This window comes from Vespa crabro, chromosome 12 (assembly GCF_910589235.1).
Source record: "Vespa crabro chromosome 12, iyVesCrab1.2, whole genome shotgun sequence".
In the NCBI taxonomy this organism is placed as follows: Eukaryota; Metazoa; Arthropoda; class Insecta; order Hymenoptera; family Vespidae; genus Vespa; species Vespa crabro.
In genome coordinates this window covers 4,981,726-5,003,827 of record NC_060966.1, presented here as the reverse complement: position 1 = coordinate 5,003,827, position 22,102 = coordinate 4,981,726, and positions in this window count along the sequence as shown.

The window sequence follows — 22,102 nt, the reverse complement described above, 5'->3', positions numbered from 1 at the left end:
TTCGCACCCTTCGAATTTCAAAAGATTTTTCATTTCACTCTAATGATAATATTTATTTATATCAATATCGTGATTATATTATTGAAACTTATGTATATTCTATTCTATCTATCTCTCTATCTATATATATATATATATATATATTATAGATAATTGTTTCGATATAAAGTATCTCTTTAACATCTTGACATTTTGTTTTTAATCGAAATGCGAATTTGTCCCGTATATTTTATAAGGGCAATACAAGAATCGTATTTCACGCGGGGTCTCTACGTACCGTGTACGAAGTCGATTTATCAGCAAGGCCAACCGTTGTCATGGGGATGCGACCCGCCCTTTTAACTCCACTTAGGGATACCCATGCAAAACTGGGAGCATGAGGCTCCCAATGGGGAAATATAATCATCGATTGAGAAATCGCTTGGATTTGAAATAGTTAGTAAGAAAATTTAACAAGTCTCTTTTAAAAGGTTTCGAAAAGAAAATGTTGAAGGAAAAAAAGGGATGCTCCTGAAACAACATAGGTTAATAGAAGATCTCATTCTCTCTCTCTCTCTCTCTCTCTCTCTCTCTCTCTCTCTCTCTCTCTGTCTCTCTATTTCGAGGGAGGCTAAAGGTAGAGGGAAAAGGAAGAAAAAGAAAAGAAAGAAGAAGAAGAAGAAGAAGAAGAAGAAAAAAATCCCTTCGTCATAGAAGAACAGGAAGTAGTCCTAAAAGCTTCTCCGGTACGTTTAAGGACTCTTAATGATATCCTAGGTAAGTCAATGTCTAAGTTAATCCTCTAAAGAGGAAGAAGAAGAGGAGAGAAAGAGAGAGAAATATCTTTTATCGAAGCAACAATCTCGTTCGCACGAGGATTTTGTTCGAGATATCGATCTAAACGCCGACGCGCGACGGTTAAGTCGATTTAAGATCTGTCTACGATATTATTTAAATTCTTTTTTTTTTTTTTTTTTACTCCAAATGGAAAAAGCCAAAAGAAGAATTCAATTATGCGACGGAGAGGATCTCCTTTTTTTTTTTTCGCGATCGTTGGCGTTAAAAAGAAAACAAAAAAAAAAAAAAAGAAAAGAAAAGAAAGGAAAAAAAAGAAAAGAAATGAAAGAAGATAAAGAAAGAAAGTAAATAAGTAAATCGAGATGTATTTAAAAATAGATTATCCTTAATTACAATTACGATTTATAACGTCGACGACGTTAATAAATCGTCTTTCGAATTAGCGACTTCCTGTATTTTCGAATGATCCATCGTCGTTTCGAAGTCGTCGCCGGACGAACTCGTCGTCGTCTACGTCGGCTACAAGGTCGTAACCGATCACTTTTGTTTCTTTTTTTCCTTTTCCTTTTTCCCCTTTCTTTTGTTTTTTCTTTTCTTTTCTTTTCTTTCCTTTCCTTTTATTTCTCCAAAGTAACGATGGCGACCATTCTCCCACGATTCGTACAGCATATATTACAAGAAAGGTATACATACGGCACTCCTACTTAATTACTGTTTATATCGAGCAATTCTTTTTTCTTTCCTTTTTTTTCTTTTTATATTTTCTTTATCTCTCTCTCTCTCTCTCTCTCTCTCTCTCTCATTTCTTGTTTTTTCTTTTTTTTTTTTTTCCTTTTTTCAAGACTCCTCTTTGTACTTTACTTACTACTACATATTAATGTACGTATATATATATACGTACGTAAGTATCCATACGTCACGTGTATACTTATTCTCGTATATACTAACTGTCTGTGGAGTACTATAAGCAGAGTAACATCAAAGGGTAACTCGCTCGTGTTTCCTACTGGATTCCTCCTTCCTTTGTCGTGGGCTACTACCTATATTTTTAACCTTTTGAACTCCAACTCAAGTTAACACTCGCATAATTATTTTGTCTCTTTTAAAAGGCATACGTTTGCTTAAAACGCGATAATATTATATTATTTATTCATTTTCTTATTAATATTTTCTCTTTTCTTTTACTTTTTTCTTTTCTCTTTTTTCTTTCTTTCGCTTTTTCTTTTCCTTTTCTACTTGGGTTTATATAATTGAGATTTCAATTCTAACGACGATAATATTTAATTGACATTTAATTCGTACTAATTAGTAATTAATGTTATTCATTATCTATAAATGGTCTGTTATAATATATTCGTACAAACAGGTATAGTTATTTTGGTTTCCTTTACAAAATATTTTTACGTATCGTTTAAGCGCCATAAAATTACACAAGTTATTCTTATTTTATTATTAACACATTTTGTTTCTCTTCTTTTTTCTTCCTTCCTTCCTTTCTTTCTTTCTTTCTTTCTTTCTTTCTTTCTTTCTTCATCACTTGGATTTATATACGTAATTACAGATTGTCTTGGGGGGAGGAGGAGGGGGGGGGGGGAAATAAAAATTGAACGATCAATTTTATATAATAACGTAATAATTTGTATTAATTACAAGTAAATTAATTCAAGAACAAGATCTAATACAATAAGTTCAGCCTCGTAAAGATAGTTATAGTCTCCTTTACAAGATCGATAATATTACAACGTATAGTAATTATATGATTAACATTTTTTTTATCCACCTCCTTTTCCACTCTTACAACAGATACTTATAAGATATTTATAAAATACTTATCTAATTACAGATTGGTCGTTGATATGTAGAATGTAAGATCAATTTTATTTAATAATGTAAATCGGGTTAAGTTGATTCACTTACAAACAACAAGAAAGAAAGAAAGAAAGAAAAAGAAAAAAAAGAAGAAAGAAAAAAAAAAGAAAAGAAAAAGAAAAAAAAAGAAAAGAAAAAAAATACAAAAAAGAAGAAATAACAGAAACCGCATAGTAATTGCAAGTTCGTAATAAGCATATAACCATTATCTATTTTACAAGATATATGTTTGGTTAAGCATGCTAATATTACGTAATACCAATTTTCTATTGAATATTTTCACTTTTCTTGTGCATACGTACGTGCGTCGATTGTAACTTGGTTCTATATCTTTTTTCTATATATATATATATATATATATATAGTAAATTCGTAATAAGAAAGAGAAAGAAAGAAATAAAGATAAAAAGAAAGAGAGAGAGAGAGAGAGAGAGAGAGAGAGAGAAAAGTGAGAAGAACCCCCTGCTGCGTGTTGTCGGCTACCTGGCTACCAGCTATATCTTAGAAGTCTGCCTAAGGCCTCGCATTCATCATCGTGGACCACCTCCGGTGACACACGACGCATCGAGATTAAAAACAGCAAGTCTAAATTCAAACCTGAATATAGGTATTAACTCAACCTTCATCTTGTATATAAGCATATATAAATATATATATGTGTGTGTGTGTATGTATGTGCAAAGATATTGCATATTATAATACATTGCAAGAATTTTAAATATTAAAAATATTATATATCAAAGTTGCAAAATGCAAAAGATTTTATTCCTTTCCTAAGCGATATTATTAAAATTATTTTCAGAAATTTTTCACGATCAGTATTGTTGACTTTATTTTTCAAAAAAAAAAAAAAGAAAAAAGGAAGAAAAAGAAAGGAAATTTTCTTACGAATTTGATAATTCCAAGCGATAAAATTGTCGATCATTTTATTTATTTATACATAAAAAAAAAAAGAAAAAAAAGAAAGAAGAAACAAACAAACAAAGAAGAAACGATCGAATGAATTTTTTTGTTCTCTTTTTTCTTTTTCTTTTTATGGCCTTGACAATTTTAAATAAAAAAAAGCAACATTCATAGAGATTAATCATTATTTATTTATTTGCGAAACGATAAAACGATGAAAGTAAGCAAATAATATATATTAATTGGACAAATTATAAAACTAAGTCATTTACTCTTTAAAGAATAATAATAATAATAATTATGATGATGATAATAATAATAATAATAATAATAATAATAATAATGATAATAATAATAATAATAATGATAATGTTAATAACGCTGTTGCTTAATAATGATAAGATACGATAAGCATGTTTTGAGATAATATCTAATAATATTATACGGAAAAGATTCACGGTGCGAAACCGGTTGATGACATAAGAAGCTTGTCACGTTAAGATTGATGCCCGACAACGTAGTTTACCCTTTTTGCGCTCCCGATATCGTGTATCAGCTTGGTGTATACTCTCATACATATAATTTCTGATATGCATAAACAAGATTGATGAGTAGACCCACGCGTGTGTTCACTTGAAATATTTCGCGAGGAAGAAAAGGAATAAGAATAAGAATAAGGAAGAAGAAAACATAAGAAGAAGAAAAAGAAGAGGAACGAAGGAAGGAAGGAAGGAAGGAAGGAAGGAAGGAGAAATGGAAGGAAGAAGAAGAAGAATCTTTCACAGCTGTGCGAATAGCTCGAGGATATTTCTTACATAAATGAGAGAATTAATCCTTCTTACAGAATTTTTCATTGTCGGCAGGAGCAACGCGAAACTCAGTTTTCGAAGACCTAGCATAATTACAGTTCTCTATTCCATTATGGTGGTTGTGATGATGGTGGTGATGGTGGTGTAACAAGAGCTTCGAGAAATGATTATTAATGATGTCCTACTATAGTTGTCGAAAGAAGAAGAAGAAGAAGAAGGGGGGGAAAAAAAGGAACAAAGTAGACAATATTGTTGTGAAAGATTTTTTTCTTCGTCGCTCTCTCCATTTTACTCTTTTCTCCTTACCCTCCCCTCCCCTCCCACCTACCTTCTTCTTTCCTCACTTTTTTTTATTCCGTACATATTTTTTCTCTTTTCTTCTTTCTCTTCTTTTTTTTTTCTTCTTTTTCCTTCTTTTTTCTTTTTTCTTTCTTTCTTTTTTCTTTTTTTCTTCTCTCATACGAAACAACCGCGCTTCTGGATAAGGTGGAATAAAACGTAATTACAAATTTAACTCGGTCAACGACGGAACGAAACGAGATAGATCCGCGTTCCTCGGTGGTATATACGCAAATGAGCTGCATCGAATCGCTTTTCTTCCACTCCTCCCTCCTCACGAAGTCTACTCTTACCAACTCCTATCCCGAATCACCCTACTCACCCCCATCCGTCCAAAGAAATCGAGCTTCTCTAGATAGTCGGAAGGAAATAATAGAAAAAAAAAAAAAAAGAAAAAAGAAAAGAAAAAGAAAAAAGAAAAAAAAACTAAAGGTGAGGAAAAAAGAAAAATAAGAGAGAGAGAGAGAGAGAGAGAGAGAGAGAGAGAGAGAAGGGATGAGGAAGGAGAAAAAAGTTTTTGGAAAGATCGTAAAAAAGTTTCAGGGAGATAGAACTAAGAGAACAAAAGATGCAACGACTTAGTTCCGCATGGAATCGATTCCTCTCTCTCTCTCTCTCTCTCTCTCTCTCTCTCTCTGTCTCATTCGTATACGAGGATCCATTTATCTGTCCTTTTCTATCTTCAAAAAAAGAATACGTCGCGCGTGCTTTTCATCCCTTTTCCTTTTCTTCATATTCGTCATCGTCGTCGTCTTCTTCTTCTTCCTCTTCTTCTTCTTCTTCATCTTCGTCCTCGTCTTCATCGTCTTCGTCTTCTTCTTCTTACCTTCTTCTTCTTCGTCTTCTTCTTCTTCTTCTTCTACTGGCGATCCTCCATCTCGCGTTTCCGCTCGAAGCATACCCGCGGTGTGTCCGTGGATTCACGGTGATGATGATGATTAATCGTCGCACCTTTGTCTCGCGATAATGAGATTTTGGCTTGCGCAACGCGACTCCACCTGTGCGAGCGCATATCATCCAGTCAGTCACGAGTTCTGTCTAGAAATAAAAAAAAAATAAAGAAAAAAATTGAAAAAAGAGAAGAAAAACAAAACAAAAAAAAAGAAAAAGGAACGGGCAGGGGAAAAAAAAAGGGAAAAAAGAACGACGACAACAACGACTGTGAGGAGGAGAACGACGATAACGTGAAAGAGAGAAAATACAATATCGAAAGATTCTTACGAATATATTTTCGATTAGTTTGACGTATTAATGACAATTATGATTTATTAATTACCGTCATTGTCATCTCTTTAAATCGATCTTCTCGTCCGAAGGAAAGATCTATCGAAATTCCTTTTTAAAATATCATCGACAAAACACGTCTAAAATTGGAATCTAAATAATATTTGAATCATTTGCAATATACGGAAGGTATTATACGCGTTTGTATTCATACATCATCTATGATACGTAACATTGAAATTAAATCGTACGAATCGAAGAAAATAAAAAGAAGATATTATAAATATCTATATCTATAGATTTATAGAAAAAAAAAAAATTCGATCGAGTGTACCTGTTTGATGGATGTACAAAAAAAAAAAGGAAAAGAAAAAAAGAGAAAAAAAAAGAAAGAAGAAAAAGAAAAGGAAAAAAAAAACTGACAGGTTTTTAATATATTACAATCAGGTATATAACTGTGTACAATATTTATATATATATATATATATATATATATATATATGTATATATATTGTATATATAATATATACGTATATTTTCATGATCAAACTTTTTTAATTCGATAATTTCGTTGTATTATTATAAAAATCAGGATATAATTGTTCTTATCATCGTATTATCTTTATCGAAACACAAAGTGATATATATATATATATATATATATATATATATATATATATACATATATACATACACAGAAGTAAGATGCGGAATCATCGTCCTGTTTACTTTTTTCCACATAGTTCTGTGAAACAAGTGAAAGGTCCCTTAATTGCAACACGTGTGTCTCTCTAAGCGGTATGCGAGCTGCTAAGCATAAAAGGAATTACTGTTAGGGAAGCAGGCGTGTGCATAAGGACACACAGAGCTTGTGGACTTCTCTCTCTTTATTTCTCTCTCTCTCTCTCTCTTTCTCTTTCTCTTTCTCTTTTTCTCTCTCTTTCTCTCTCTTTCTGTATGGAGACTCGACGCAAGGAAGCGTGGAACATTTGACTACGGGCTGTCAGAGTGTCAGCCAAGCCCATCCTCTTTCACAACGTAGGAAATATTGTAATTGCCTTTGAGGAGTTTCCTCCGTGACATACGCCGACTTGGTGTCTTATCCGATTCGATTCCCAAGGGGTTCAGAAACCTCTCGACCTTGAAACCGGACGAAACTTGGATCAACGACTTTTCGTTCGTCCATACTTCCTCTATTCTATTATTTATTTTTTTATTCTCTCTCTCTCCCCCCCCCCTCTCTCTCTCTATTTCCCTTTTCAATAATTATATAAATATTGATCATTTTTTAAATTAGATATTTATATTAACATACATACATATATATATATATATATATAACAATCCCGCTATTATTAATCAGAATTAAGATTAATCCTTGAATGATTATCATCGATATAAATTTCATCTTATTAAAAAAAAAAAAAAAAAAAAAGAAAAGTTAATAATATCGATTTGTCCTCGATCACTGCTATATTACTTTTGGATTGTTGGTAAAAAAAAGAAACGAGAAGAAAGAAAAGAAAAAGAAGGGAGAAAAAAATTGTATTGATTTTATCTTTAAAGTTAAATAATTAATTAACGTTATTACAGATTCCCTCGAATGAATAAATAATATTGATTATGATTGAACAGTACTTGGGTATTGTCGAAGAAGTCTTATTTCTTCCTTTCCCATAGACATAGATCGAGGACATGAATCACGTGGGACGTTGAAAAGGAAAAAAGTAAAGAAGATTGTAAAAGAGAAACAAAGAGAGAAAGAAAGAGAGAGAGAGATAGAGAGAGAGAGAGACAAAGAGAGAGAGAGAGAGTGAGAGAGAGAGAGAAAAAGACAAGGTGGCATGCCAAGGAACATGGGACCCGCTTGTAGTGGCATGTCGCTGGACCGATTGTTCTCTTCTTCTCAGGCCTTTTCCTGAAACAGAATCGCCAAGTTAAGAGATTCATCGGTTAAGGCGGATGCAAGCAAAGCGATTCCCCTTAGCATTGCAATCGATTGTCCGATAATATCGGCCTCATTTGTCAACCCTTGGCGGCCCGTTTAAATGCAAATAAGAAAGCCCCGAACGATCTTGTATTATATAGTATCAATTGCGGAATCCTTGTTTAGTATATCTGCTATCATTATTTGTTTGAAGAGGAGAGAGAGAGAGAGAGAGAGAGAGAGAGAGGGGAGAAAAATAAAGAAAAAAGTGGAAAAAGAACGGAGATACGAAGATACGAAAAGAGAAGAGAAAAAAGAGAGAGAAAGAAAAAGAAAACAAAAAAAAAATAGCATCATCGCCAAAGATTTGTTTCCTCCTCGTTAGATGCAATTGCATTCTAGGGTGAGGAGGGGGGGAGGAGTAGGGGGGTAGGGGAGGGATTATTAACTTCCTGTTTCCTTGCGATCTCACGTACGCGTTTCATTTTCATTTTAGTTCTTCTTATGTTTTGTAGCCATCCCAAGGCTTTGTAAAGAATGACTGACGGGTGAGGAAGGGTGGGGGAGAACTTAAAGGGGCATAAAGTGGCATGGAGGGGATGATGATGATGATGATGATGATGATGATAGTGGGATGAGAGAAAGAGAGAGAAAAAGGGAAGATCGAGAAGCACCATATACGAAGTGATGGATATATAACGTATAGAGTAGAATACGTGAATGGATAGATATGGCGTTATATGAAAAAATAATAAATTAACTCGAGCTCGCGGGGCGGAGGGGACGGTTCGAAATTTCAAAGGACTTGCCGCCATTGTCCCCCACCCCTACCCCACTCGCTATTATCATCTCGCTACTGTTAATTAACACTCTTTTAAAACGTCGAAGATATATATGTATGTATATATATATATATATATATATATGTATTGAAGATTCTCCATTCCTTCGGGAGATTTTTCTTTTTTTTTTTCTTTTCCTCTTTCTCTTTCTTCTCTTTTTTTTTTTTGTTCTTCTTTTTTTTTTCGTAACTTTTCGACGTACAACTTACTCGGCAATGAAATTATTAGAAATTAATATCCTATGGCTTATTTTTCATTCTCGTCTCGTTTTATTTTATTTATTTATTTATTTATTTATTTATTTATTTTTTATTTATTTACTTTTTTTTCTTCTTTTCTTGATCTCTTTTCTTTTTCAAACATGTCCCATGTATATAATTTCTTCGATTTTCAAAAAAAAAAAAAATAGATAATATCTTCTAATGATAATAACAACAATAAATTATTCAATAATTCATTCGCTTAGGGGTGAATGGGTGTTGGGGAGGGGGGGGGGGAGGGCGGGGCGGGGAAGGAAATCGTCACGGCAGAATTTCAAATGTTATTTTTTTTCTTTACTTTTCTTTTCTCTTTTTTCTCGCCCTCTATAAACGGATTTGCTTTCGATATAGCGATTTCTTAGAATCTAGGAAGAAAAAGTGAGGATGTTTTAGAAAGCCGGAGGGGGAAAGCGTGACAACGCGCGACCCCTCCCCTCCCCCTCTCTCTCTTTCCCATCCCCTTCCTGGCCGCCATCAGTTCTTGTCACTGACCGTTCGTCTTCTCGTTGACCGTCGTCCGTCCTCCCGTCCGTTCCTTTCTCATTGTTTCTCTGACGAAAATTCTTCTAACGGGGAAAATTCGTGAGAGACGGGTCTCGATGGAGAGAGAAAAAAAAAACAGGTACGGTACTTAACTATGCAGATTTTTGACCTGCGAAGCGTTACGAATTTTTTTTTTTCCCCCTCCCCCTCCCATCGTAGTTCACCTTTCTTGAGATCGTGTTCCCCTTAAATCCCTCGAACTTGGATTTCTCTGGTGTTTGTTTTCTTTCTTTCGTTCTTTTTCTTTTTACTCTCCTTCTGAAAAAAAAAAAAGAAAAGAAAAGAAAAGAAAAAAAGGAAAGAAAAAGCAAGAAAACCCTCGACCTAGTAACATTTCTAATATTTTTCTCATTCCTTGGTTTTTGTTTTTTTTCCTTTTTTTTTTTTTTTCGTTCATTCTTTTTTTTTCGTTCATTCTTCTTTCCTCTTTTTCTCTTTTCTTTTGTATATGACGGTGGATATCTTTCGAGTAAAAAAAAAAAAAAAAAAGAAAAGAAAAAAAGTGTCGTATTCGATGCTACGACAAAAGTCGTATCAATCGTATTATCGAATTTCACTTTCACGTTGTCGCAAAATCGGTGAAATCGTTCAAGGCCATTGTTTTTGTCCACAAAGAGAAGCACTTGCGTAACGAACCTTATAATTTCTACCGAACACGTAAGCGTGCCTTTTTTCCACGAGCTACGAAATGTCCATTATCCGAAACTCCTTTGCTAAAAACTTCTCGGACGAATGTAATGCGGTGACGTGCGAGAACTTGGAGACGTTCCGACGAAACGTTCCTTCTCTCCTTCGACCTTGTCGGTTAAAGAGAATTCAGAGAAATTGTTTGCAAAAAGTATTCTCTCTCTCTCTCTCTCTCTCTCTCTCTCTCTTGCTCTTTCTCTTTCTTTCTCATTCTCTCTATCTCTTTGAATTTAATTCATCGAAGTATTGCGAATGATTTTTTATCAATAATCACCGATATAACCATAATCCTCGAAGTATATACTATAAATAATATACGACTAATTTCTAACAAAAAAAAAATTTAAATGCTCATTAGATCTCTCCTTAGATTTCAATTATTATTTATAAATTTATTTAAATCGATCAAATGAACCCTGTCGCGTAATATATAATGTGATTAAAAAAAAAAAAAAAAAGAGAAAAAGAAAAAGAGATTAAAAAAAAAAAAAAAGAAAAAGTAGATAATAAAAAAAGGAAAGATAGAAAAATAAGATTATAACGTTTAGCAATGATCTCGCTAATGGAAGTGGTCTTAGTGACTTCAAAAGACCAGTAGTAGTAGTTCCATTAGAAAAGTGAAGTGACATTTTATTTTCTTAAAGTAAAATAAAAAAAAAAAATATATATATATATATATATAGAAGACAGAAAGAGAAAGAAAGAGAGAGAGATAGAGAGAGAGAGAGAGAGAAAGAGAGAAAGAGGTTAAATAGAAAGAAGGGTGAGGTTGAATGCTGGCAACGGCCGCGGCTCGATTGATTGCACTGCAAGAAGCTCAGAAGAAGAAGAGTCTCTTTGCCTTCCCACCGATGGCTAAGGTTGGACAGATGGACGCACGGTTATGCGTTACAGGTGCTGCACAAGAGGCAACTCCTCTTCCTTGATCCTGGCAGGAACGCAAGAGACTGCGTTGGTGCTATCGTTTCTACTACCAGTAGGAGGACGCCGACGCTTTTTCTGCGTCCCACATTCCGGCCACGTCGGGCATCCTCCCGACGTATATTTTGCCTTCCGTCACACGACCGTGCACCTTTTTGATCGACGTTCTCGACGTCAAATTGGATTTCCTTAAATCTTCGTTATTTCATTTTCATTCACGAGAAAATCCTTTTTCGATTGTTATCAACTTCATGGATAATTATTTTTTCTTTTTTCTTTTTTTTTGTTTTGTTCTCTTTTTTGTTTCTTTTTTTCTTTTTTTTTTCTTTTTTTCATAATTCCCTCGAGTTTTTAAATTACACGTTCTTTCGATCGCCGATGTTTCCTTATTACACTGTGAGAATTATTAAATAATCTTCTTCAAGTACGAGTGTGAATTATTTTCTTTTCCTTTTTTTTTTTTTTTTGTTTTGTTTTCCAAGGCAGAGGATGGGAAGATAGGGCGGGAAGGGGAGGGGGGGGGGAGGATCAGGAGAAGAGAATTTAATCCAATCGATCGTCGAACGTCGAAGATATTTTCTTTTAATTTTTTTTTATCAAAGATCAAATCAGATGAATTATTTATTTTTAGAAGAATTGGAACTTGTAGGTTTGTTAATAAATTTTTTCTTTCTTTCTTTTTTTTTTTTTTTTTTTTTTTCTTACAGATAACATTCAATACGATTCGAAAAATGATCGGATGTACTATGAGGAATTACAGAAGTTTTCAGGTAAAAAAAAGAGAGAGAGATAGAGAGAGAAAAAGAAAAACAAATATCCCAGATATCATTAGAAGATTTCAAAGGGCAGAAAAATTACTACCTATATAACGTCACCTTTTGCACCAGCAGCTTGCGTCATTAGGAATAAAAACAAGGAAAAAGGGAAAAAAAGAAAGGAAAAATTTAGCCTAATCTCTAATGAATCTGACCAGGTGTCTCTTGTATGAGGTTAACATAAATATAAATATAAATATATATATATATATATATATATGTTTGGTTTTTTTCAAATTTCAATGGATAACATTCCATTGAAAATTCATTAGAAATATAACATTTTAATTTTATGAGTTTGAATGAATGAATATGTAAATGGATAAAAAGATGGAAGAGACAAATTTTGAGCATACGTTGGCAAAATCCTTGTGATTAAGAAAGAGAGAGATACATAGAGAGAGAGAGAGGGGGGGGGAGAGGGGAGAGGTCGAGTGTGTGGAAAAGAAGAGGGAGGATAAGAAGGAAAGAGAAAGAAAAAGAGAAAGAGATAGAGATAGAGATAGAGATAGATAGATAGATAGAGAAAGAGAGAGGGAAAAAGAGAGAGAGATGGATATAAAGGTATTTGGGGTGGCGAAGGTAGCGGCGTCGGCCACATCAAAGCATTTACCGACTGCTGGGCTTTGCCTCTGTGTCTGTGTCGTCTCTCTGTGTATGTATATATGTATATGTGTGTATGTATATACCATGTGTATGTATACAAACTTACATAGGATACATATATGTACATATGTGTGTATAAGATCGACTCTCTCGACTCTCTTCGATGGAGCTTCGATTCCGGTCGAACCGGTGAACGCGAAGAGGCGCGACCATTCGATTCGTGCTTCCTGTAACTATGTAAGAGTAATATAACCATAAGATATATATATATGTATGGATGTACATCCATGGTTTAAGTCATAGGCATCCTTCGGTGTAACATTATTGGACGTGAGAGTTGTGCCTTTTTTTGCGCTGTTAGTTCAAAGTATAATTCAATTTTTTAACATTCCCTTATGTCCGCCGTGTTACTATTAAGTTACATACTCGTCTTATAAGCGTATTTTCTTTCCTTCTTGCTTTTCTTCTTTTTCTTTTTTTCTTCTCTCTAAAAAAAAAAGAATAAAAAAAAAAAAAGAAGAAGAAGAAGAATAGTTCCGTCAGGTCATTTTTTTCTTCCCTCCCTCTTAAATCCCAAGAACTTCACTTAATAAATAAACTATATATATATATATATATATATATATATATAGTTATAATAATTACGCTCTAGTGTAATTTATAATTTATAATAATATCATTTATTTATATATTACGTGATTGATGTTATATAAACTATTTCTTTTCAATGCGTACACGATTTGACGTAATTGTAATTTTTCATGTAATATATTATAACGTTGTAAATTTTTTCTTTTCATTATTTCTTTCTTAAGATACGGTGATAATCCGTTCACGTGTCGTTATCATTAATCCGTAATTTTATATTACAATCATTTTTTTTACAATTGATCCACAATTTGAATTGTCCATAATCGGGAAGAAACGTTCTAATAACTTATTTAAATTTTCTCCCTCATTCAAAATCCAGATCGTCATGGCGCTCGTAGCGTCAAAAAGATTACGGTAACATGCGGTGGGAAGTCGTAACAATAGTAATTTGCCGTAATGGCTCATCCGCATAGTAGAAACACTTCTTCGTGTAATGCTCGTGTGGGCGCACAGTAGTTGAAGAACGTTAGAATTTGTGCGACATAACGACGAAGATGCGTTCTAAGTTTTCTAAGATATATGTACTATGGTGCTACGAACTCGTCTAATCTGTCATTGACCCTTTCTAAAAATGATTTTAGATACAATTTTTTTTCTCTTCCTTTCCATTTTTATCCTCTCCCTTTTCCATTCTTTTCTCTTCTCTTCATCATGCAAAAGGATCGTTCTTCGAAAATTTGAAAGGAAAAAAAAAAAAAAAAAAGAAAAAGAAAAAGTCATTTCCAATGTAATTGCAAATTTATTATTTTCCTTTTTTATCTCCTTTTCCTCTTTTTCTTTTTTTTTTCTTTTGTTTTTATTTTCTTTTGAAATCGAAATTTTTGTGGAACGAACGAAATGAACAACGATACTCGGTTCATCTACGGTGAAATTGTTTAGTATCGAAATATTTGTTGTTGTTTTCTTTTTTTTTTGTTTTTTTTTCTTTGTAAATAGAAAGTAGACACCAATCGAAAATAGGATAAAGAGGAAAAAAATTGTTATATATCGATGAGAAGAGGATTCGAAGGACTTGATCCTGACCACCATGGTGGATTACTCTCGATCGTAAAGTAACCGAGGCGCAGAAACTCGACGAAACGTGCAATTGAAGCGTCGAGCGAGCGTGATTACCGTCATCAACGAAGTTCAAATACCGGTGTAAACGCTTCGCACTTTCGACTCGCTTGGATATGCGATTGTACGAGATCGTGAGCGGCTAAAACACTTTGATCAGAAATTTGCATTGCCAGGAATCGAATCTGATTGATTTAACGAAATATATACGAATATGGGATACGTTATTTCAATAATTTTATTTCCTATAATTTTTTATTTATATATATATATATATATATATAGATTTCGAAGGAAAAAACATTGGCGATAAATAAAAAGGAAGAAGAAGAACAAAAAAAAAAGAAAAAAAAAAAAAGAGAGAGAGAGAAAAGAAAGAAAGAAAAAAAAAAGTAGTATTAATAGAAGGAACAAGTAATAAAACGGTATAATAATTCACGTAACGTTTCATTCCTCTTTATCGCTTGAAGTTCGTAGAGTAAACACTTTAACTGTCAACGTACGGTTATTGTTGTTGTTGTTTGAGAGTGCGCTAAGTCATTCGATTTAATACGAACCACTTACGTTGAAGTAATGCCGAAGGTGATCGCGTACGCGGACGATACGCGCGCGTATCGCGTTTTGCGGTCACGCAAAATGAGTATCCTTCATGTGAAAACGTTTCGTTAGATGGAAATTTTATAGTTAATTCATTGAAAAATATAAATTTGCATTTGGAAAAGTTAAACGTATATTATTAATATCTAAATAAATTATACATATTTATATATATATATATATATAATGTCTTATCTTATTTTTAATTTTATCGAATGAAATAAAAAGATAAAGAAGAATAAATGAAAAGGAGAAAAAGGATAATAAATGTCTCATTTATATATCAAAACGTTAATATCGTTATAATGATCATTCTCATTTGATCGAGAGATATTTAAAAGATTATATTTCGCGGTATTAAATTTAAATTGATAAAGAGAAGAAAAAAAAAAGAAAAAGATAGAAATAATCGATCGAGATCGAGTTGCGATACATCCTACGCCATCTTCATTGCTATCGCGAAAGTCAAGTTGCTTGAATGCTAAAGAATGTATCGTGGTGACCTCTGTCGACGTTCGCTTGAACCCTTTTACCCGCAAAAAAGAAAAAGAAAGAAAAAGAAAAAAGGAAAAGAAAAGAAAACCATTATTTAAATTTATTCGTACAATAATCTCTTTGATATAACAATTTTTTTTAATAATGTAAATAAATGATATATCATTTTATTCATTGACAATAATCACGATAAATTGTATGAAATGTCGATGATACATTAAATTAATAAGATATAACATAACGATAGAATTTACAAAATGGCGATAAAAATTTTTTCTTCTTTACTTTTTTTTTTCTTTTTTCTTTTTTCTTTTTTCTTTTTTCTTTTTTCTTTTTTCTGTACTATCACGTACGTAAGCGCGCATTTGTATAAAGTAAAATATTCACGATTTTCATCCTTTATCCTTTTTAAAGGCGCGATCTATTAAACGAAGAAATAAGTGCGGTAAGATTACAAAATTTAATGGAACACAGTGATGATCTATTAAGGTACACTTAGTTATTGACATCGATATATACCTGAACTGTCAATTATTCCATTCAGAAACTTACTCGCCATCTCTTTTACTCCAATTTTCACGCTCTCGCTCTCTTTGAGACGATTCACACGGAGCGCGCAATTAACGTCCGTAAGCTGCTTAATAATATAACGGTCAATTTGCTACGATTAGCCGGTCGGTAATGATAGCTCCCAGAGATAATTTATTGTTAATTATTCCCCGTACGCGTATAATCCGTGAGCGTCCATCAGGGCGTCGACAACTAAATTGACAACTAATTGAAATATTGCTCGTGCCCATAATCAGAGGACAGAGAAAAGGAAGAATAAAAAAAAAGAGAGAGAAAGAGAGAGAGAGAGAGAGAGAGAGAGAGAGAGAGAATAAAAAATAAAAAATGAAAAAGAAATAAAAATACACAAATTTTCTCGCCTTGATAGAATAATAATCTTTCCACCTTTTATTTTCTTTTCTCTTTTTATACGTCAACGTTGAACGAAATTAAATACTATTGAATTTCTCGTTTTTTTTTCCTTTTCTTTTGTTCTCTACTTTTATCTCGATCACTTTGAGATCTAATTCGATCGATCGACGATCATTTCACATGTCGAATTGAAATTAACAAATCGTATGTATATATATATATATTAAAATGTAATCATTTGTATTATATTAGACTTTAAAGAGATTAATTTGCTCGTTTCTTTTCGTTTCTTTCTTCTTCTTCTTCTTTTTCTTCCTTTCTTTCTTTTTTTATAATTTAAAAAAAAAAAAAAAAAAAAAAAAAAAAAAAAAAAAAAAAAAACTTAATCACGCGTTCTATCTCAATTTTTTAATTTTTTTTCCCTTTTTTTTCTTTTCCTTTTTTCTTTTCTTTTCTTTTCTTTTCTTTTCTTTTCTTTTCTTTTTGCGACAAATACCATCGAAGTTTTGAAAAATATTATAATATTTATCCGATCATCATCGATTCACTCGTGTCGGGGTTAACATAAGATAAGCAATCGTACCTTTAAATCTAATCCCTTGAAATTATATTTAACGATCGTTACTTTCCATGTCGAACAAATTGCTTTATTATTCACCGAGATCAAGATAATCTATTACACGTGTAATACGTAGACACATTGTAAGTTTTCTCGGCCAAGAGACAAGTTTCTTTTGGTCGTTAAATGGACAAGCTTTAGGATAAACGTAGTACAAATTATGAAAGTTAATTAAGTTAAACGATATCTATTTTTACATATACATACATATATATATGTAAAAATTCGGAGAAGAGAAAGAAGAGGAGGAAGCAAGAGGAGGAGGAGATGGAGGAAAAAAAAAGAAAGAAAGAAAGAAGAAAAATATCTTAGGGGAAAGCAACGAGAAGACATTTTCACAAAGATTTCTTTAGCCTCTTCGATGTACTCTATCTTCGTGTCTGTCTCGAAAAGTGGTTGACCTTGAATCCATTTCTCCCTCTCTCTCTCTCTCTCTCTCTCTCTCTCTCTCTCTCTCTCTCTCTCTCTCTCTGTAGACCCCTAGCATCACGTTGTGGAACGGATCGAGGTTGTTGCAGGCGAAAAATAAAAAAAAAAAAAAAAAAGAGAGAAAATGAAAAAGGAAAGAAAAAAAAAAGAAAAGGGGAAAAAAAGGAATGGAAAAGAAAAAGAAAAGGAATAAAGAAATAGTAAAAAAGTATCTGGCATTACACGAGGCGAGCATAAAGTTTCCTTGAATTATCGCGTGGCTTGGCATGCCTCGAGAGAGAGAGAATGAGAGAGAGAGAGAGAGAGAGAGAGACTCTTACGTGTTCAGGGAAGCAATGCTCCTGCTGGTACGGCCGCGAGATGGCCGGAGCCGTCGATCTAAACCTATACTTACCGTCACTGAGATAATCTAGCCCTGGCCTAGCCCACCGTAATCCGCGTGCTGGCGAAGGGGAAGCCGCAAACTCGTGCCGAGCGACCTCGCCTTATACTCCTTTTAAGTCAAATGTATTGAGAACATGATGATTTCTATCCGTTCTATAGAAATCTCTTAAATGTAATTATCTAAATATAAATATTCTCTTTGAAATTGTTTTTCCATTGATTGTCGAAATGATGGAATATTGTTTGCCAAAAAGGAAGAAAGAAAATGAAACGAAAGGAAGAAAGTAAAAAAAGAAGGAATAAAAAAAAAAAAAAAAGAAAGAAAAAGAAATGAAAAAAGAAGAAAGAAAAGAAGATGAAACAATCGCAATCTTTACGTATCATTTAAAAACTCATATAAAAGGCAAATGTATTGAGAACATTGATGATTTCTATTCGTTCTATAAAAATCTCTTTAATGTAATCATCTAATAAATATTCTCTTTGAAATTGTTTTTCCATTGATTGTCGAAATGATGGAATATTGTTTGCCGAAAAGGAAAAAAGAAAAAGAAACGAAAGAAAGTAAAAAACAAAAAAGAAAAAAAAAAGAAAAGAAAAGAAGAAAAAGCAATCGCAAGTTTTTCGAATGAGTAATGTTACTAAGACGAGAGTGAATTTTCTTTTCTTTCTTTCTTTTTTCTCCTTTTCTCTTTTTATGTATATATATATATATATATATATATATATATATATATATATAATAAATTCCCATCAAAATATATTAAATAATAAAGAAATTTTGTTAAATAAATAATCATGAATAAATCGTAATTTTAATTCATCGTTTAAAACGAATAAAAATTACAAATAATTGTTGAATATTTGAATGCAATATAAAAATCGTATGAATAATTATCATTAATAATTATACGTTGAATGAATATATTTAAATTAATTTGTAGAGAATTATTAATGAAATATTTTCAAATAAAAATGATATTTATAAGACACCCTATATAAACTCCGTCAGTAAGCCACATGAATTCTCTGACTCGTGGGTGGTGTGGTATCCCATGGGTGAGGACGTGGTACGACCAATGGGATTCGAACGTGGGTGGTTGTCGGGCCCTCGCTTTTCTCAACGACTCCTCTCTACCTTTTACCTTCGCGTGGGTGTACTTTACACGGGCCGCAGCGTGAGCTATCTTTCAAAATGGTGGTCGGCATGCCCCCCTTTCAAGATTGACTCGTATAGGTTGAATGCAACGTGAACTTGAACCGCCATTGCTCGAACTGATCTCTTAAAACCTTTAAAACGAAACTTTTTAATCTTTTCTCAATGTGATTTCAATTTTGAAAAATAAATTTTACCAATGTAAAAGTCCATATGTGATTTTTCAAATATAATTATTAAAAAAAAAAAAGTAATTATAAAAACGAACGAAGAAGAATGAAAAAGAAAAAACAAATGGAAAAATATTAACCCTCTCCCCTTAAATTATTAGAAAATAATTTCTCTTTGTGCTTGTAGAACAAAAAGAAAAAAAAAAAGAAAAAGGAATTATATCAGGTAATGTAAATTTTATAAATAATAAATATATTATATCGAAAGTCTAATTTTTATACGTTTTAAAAATATTAACAAACTTTTATCTATAACAACGCAATTATATATTTATGATGATTTTTAATGAAACTTAAAAAATATAGAAATGTATATATACATATATATATATATGTGTGTGTGTGTGTTACATGACATTACAAATTAAAGAAGAATTAAATTAAAAAGAAAAAAGAAAAAAAAGAAAGAAAGAAAAGTAATACGAAGCTCGTTTTAAAATATTAATATCGCATTGGCATGAATGAAAAAAATGTTACATCGAAACTTTTATTTGGAATAGAAAATGAAAGATATATTGTTACAACGAATGAAAATAATTTTAACATATAAATGACGTAGACTTCTAAGAAGGAAGAAAGAAAAGAAAAGAAAAAAAAAGAGAGAGAGAGAGAGAGAGAGAGAGAAAAAAGAAGGAAACTTTTAACATTTTCTCGAGGAACGATTATCATTGATTGACATTCGCGACAAGATCCGTGATCTTTATCTTTATCTTTATCTTTCGTTGATCGAGGGATCGACATAAGGTAGACGCTAGCGTAATTAAACGAGATGATCCGTGACTAGCATAACTGCGTGACCATCATCGCGTAACGAAACGTTTTCCCAATGCAATGGACGCAAAAAGTTCGCATAAATTTTTCTCGAATTTTAATTACCATTAATATACACGGCTGACCATGTAATCCTCCAAGTAGAGAAAACTCGATATATATATATATATATATGTATGTATGTGTATGTGCGTATGTAAGTAGGTATATATATATATATATATAGAGAGAGAGAGAGAGAGAACGACGCGTATAATGGGCGTGCCAAGATTAAAGCAGGATTACCATCGTTCCGGGTTCGTGCTTAAAATTTTTTCTTTTCTTTCCTTTCTCTCTATTATTTTTTTTTTCTCTCTTTTCTTTTCTTATTTTCATTTTTACTTCTCTCTCATTTTCCTCCTTTTTATTCTCTCTCTCTCTCTCTTCTTTTTTTTCCTTTTTTTTTCCTCGTTTTTTCTTTTTTCTTTTTTTTTTTTTTTTCTTTTCTTTAATAAGGAAACTAACGTTGATTGAGAGTTATGGTTGGGATGAGATAAGAAAACGTTAATATCTTTTTCTCATAATAATCTATCTTTATTTAATTGTCTAGATATAACGATTTGTTATATTTTAATTACATTTTACGATATTACATAATTGTTTGCGATAAAATAAATATATATGAAATGATTTTATTTGCTCCCAACGAAATCTCGCCTCGAAACGATATCTGTAAAAAGAGGTAGAAAGAGAAAAAAAAAAAAAGAAAAAGAAAAAAAAAGAGAAAAGAAAAAAGAAAAAAGAAAAGAAGGGAAAGAAAAAAAAAGAAAGAAAAAATGAAAAGGTCGGGCGAGGTGGAGGAGGGAGGAAGTAAACAAATCGATACAATTATTATATTACATCATGATCAAAATATTAAATGCCTAATGTCTTATTATTTAAAATTACATTATATAATCTTGAGAGATTGTTAAGAGAACTATTGGTGAGTTCATCTGATCGACCAAGCCCTATTCATATCTGTAAAAAAAAAAAAAAGCAAAACATAATTATTGCATTACATAATCTATATATTACGTGTTTCAAGACAATCCTAATTAATAAGAATACACGTTGATCCTTCTCACAATTATCTAACATCATTTAATTAAGTACGTAATGATCTGCTATTTTTGTTTGAAAAAAAAGAAAAAAAAAAAAAAAAAAGAAAAAAACACACAAAAAAGAAGAGAAAAAAAAAGAAGAATCTAAAAGCAAAAAATATTCGATGCCAAATACTTCAAATATTCGTTTCCTCCCTCTCTCTCTCTCTCTCTCTCTCTCTCTCTCTCTCTCTCTCTCTCTCTCTCCCTTCAATGTCTGCTCGATCAAGAAGTTTCATTTATATGCTTTAATATCTTTCAAAAACAAACGAAATGATTGTATTACGCAATGTGATTGTTACAAGAGAATAATAATAATAATAATAATAATAATAATAATAATAATAATCGAAATAAAATGGAAGAACAACGTTTCTTGGGATTTTATTTAAGAATTTTCGCACGGTCGATTCTTCGAAAGAAAAACGAACTATTCAGACATTTTGTATACGCCGAGGAGATTAGAATCTTTCTGTGAAGGCTCGTGACTACCGGCACTATCGTTGAAACGTCCTGTAGAAATGGCTCCTAACACCTCGACGTTCCCATGGCAAAGTCTTCGCCATGTAAGTCGGTTCCTTGGAAACAATTATGTCCCGTGAGTTATAATAACGTACCGTTCATCTACGATCGTATATATGGTTGTATGTATGTATGTATCTATCTATATATATATATATATATATATATATATATATATATATGTATGTATATATATATATATTTCTACCTTCTATATCTCATACATACATACAGATATACATATATATATATCTATATATATATATATATATATATATGTATGTGTATGTATAGCTAGACCTGCTTTTATCGCGAGCACGTTGCGCGAAATGCTCGCCAGGAAGACGGATAGCCTCGTAAATCTATTGGCAGAATGCATTCTCTTGCGTTTTTCGATTCAATCTTTTTTTCTTTTTTTTCTCTGTCTTCTTTCTTTCTCCCTTCCTTTTTCTTTTTTTTTTTTTTTTTATTATACGCTCTCTTCTAAACTCCCTTCCTCCCCTTAGCCCCCGCCACCCTATCTCCATCAAATGATTTATTAGCTTAACTCCAAATTCCTTCAAGGACGTAACCCATAGGATATCCATTGGGAATTTATTTCTTAATTAAATCAGAGATAGATAAGATG